General features: G+C 27.7%; 1 pseudogene; it reads left to right on the forward strand.

Moving 5' to 3' along the window:
* Positions 1–2,276: 2,276 nt before the first annotated feature.
* Positions 2,277–2,642, forward strand: part of LOC109116236 — a 3,913-nt pseudogene continuing 3,547 nt past the window's right edge.

Here is a 2,642-nt window from a genome sequence, read left to right on the forward strand (position 1 = left end):
TACTCACTAGAAAAACCCTATACTTTTTTTTATTACCAATTAAACCCTATACTTGGTGTGATTAATTTATAAAACCCTATACTTTTTAAAAATTGACCGAAAATCCCCTGCGAATGCCAACTCAAGTAAAAATGATGATGTGATAATGATATGACATGAACACATCATCATAATTATGCCACATCATCATTTCAAACAAAATTTAAATTAAATTATTTATTTACATACATACATATATAAATTCCCACATACATATATATATTAAAAATAAAATTATTTGTAATTAATAAAATATATATACACATAACTACAACAACATATATGTATATTATAACTAATATATATTAAAATAAAAATAATTATAATTAATTTTATATACATACATGATATATATTAAAAAATATGTATATATATATATATTATTTATAATATAATTTATAATATATGTATTGTAGATATACATATATTTTTTATTAGTTATAAATAATTTTATATTTAATATATATATGTGTGAATTTGTATGTATATATATTAATTTAATTTAAATTTTGTTTGAAATGATGATGTGGTATAATTATGATGATGTGTTCATGTTATGTCATTGCCACATCATCATTTTTGTTTGAGTTGACATTCGCAGGGGATTTTCGGTGAATTTTTAAAAAGTACGGGGTTTTATGGATTAATCACACTAAGTATAAGGTTTAATTGATAATAAAAAAAATATAGAGATTTTTCGTTGACCTGGAAAAAGTATAACGTTTTTTTGGTGATTACCCCTATATTATTATTATCATCTTTATATATAAAAGTATAGTCTCTTCTCTAGGATTGACACGTATCTCCAATTTTATTTTAAAAAAAATTCAAATTTTAAGATTATAGTTATTCATAAATGAATGTAAGAGAGATATAAAATAAATATTTGCTATTCATTTAACCATTTTATTGCGTTCATAGATACATAACGTTATAATGAATGTGGTGAAAACACTATTTAGATTTCAGTAAACATTTATTATGAATCATCTCAAATTCATCAAATTTGTTAACTTATTTATTTTTCTAAATTTATAATCATGTGAACTGTATCTAATTAGATTAAATTTTATTTATTTTCTATTTCTATAAGAAAAACACCCTAGGTTTGCTCGACCGGAGGAGCTTTCCGGTTATCTTCGACATGAACAACGTCGAGAATAAGAATTTCGTCACCGAAACTTTCATACCGACCACCAAACTCATCGGAGGCCACTGAGTTCTCTCTTAAATTTAACCATCGTGTTGCCATTCTCAGTGCTTTGTCGTTATAACGTATGCAATTCGGAAAAAAAAAATAATAATATAGTTTGGGGATGTAATTGATAAATCTAATAGTTCAAAAAAAATCTGTTAATTTTGAAAAGGTTTTTGTACACAAAATAAAATTAAGGATAAATTTAAAAACTAGAAAAAAATAAGAGTTAAAATTTTAATTTTTATTAGGTTTTGTTTTTCTTCTTTCTCTTCTTATAAACCCTATTTTCTTTTCTACCGTCATCACTCTTCTCTCTCTCTATTCTTCTCTCTCTGGCACGCATTGTTACAGACATGTACTCCCTCTCTGTCGTCACCTCTCTCACATATGCACTTCTTCTTTATTTTATTCTTTTATATTATTATTATTATTATTATTAAATATCATCATCATCTTCACCGTACTTCTTCTTCTTCCTCTAATTATTATTATTATTATTATTATTATTATTATTATTATTATTATTATTATTATTATTATTATTATTATTATTATTATTATTATTATTATTATTATAATCATCATTATTATTATTGCTATCGTTATTATTATAGTTCCTATTATTCTCTTTCTCTCCATATTACGTATTAGATCTTTTCGATTCTATAGTTCCAAAAAAAAATGATGATGATTTAAGTGGGTATAATTATAATTAAGATTATTGTATATTAAATAATTATAGGTGAAGGAAATCTTGAGATTGTTGAACCTGGGACCAATGATTAGAGCAGATCTTTCGGGTTCATCCTTTAGACTGAGGTGAGGGAACTCGACATAACTCTTCTTTCTTCTATTCACTTAGACATGATGATAGGGAACGTAGATATCATGCGGTTAGGACTTTAGGATTGACGCCTTAAATTTTCTTACGAATTTATGATGTATGTTGATTGTTGATTGTTGATTGATGACTGATGAGTGATGATTGATTCAAGATTTGACATCTGATCTAACTGTGGCCGAGGATTGGTTGGACAGGATGACTCAGATATTTGATCTTATCCAGTGTCCTGATCTTTTTAGGGCACACATATCCATTTACCATCTGGATGGAGAGGCGCGACACTGGTGGAAAGGAGTTGCCCAACCATTTGGGGCAAACTATCAGTTCACTTGGGGACAGTTCGTCCATGCATTTCGAGAGAAATATTACTCACCTGGAGTACAAGAGGAGATGACGATGAAGTTTATTAGCCTTCAACAAGGAAATCGTTCAGTGAAAGAATACGAGAGGGAATTCAATGCATTGGCTAGATATGGAGGTGAGATGCTGCAAACAGAGACCTTAAGGGTAAAGAAGTTCGTAAGAGGACTTCGTCCATCTCTCAAGGCAAAGGTAGGTTTC

The sequence above is a fragment of the Tarenaya hassleriana genome, unplaced genomic scaffold, assembly GCF_000463585.1.
Source record: "Tarenaya hassleriana unplaced genomic scaffold, ASM46358v1 Cleome87, whole genome shotgun sequence".
NCBI lineage: Eukaryota > Viridiplantae > Streptophyta > Magnoliopsida > Brassicales > Cleomaceae > Tarenaya > Tarenaya hassleriana.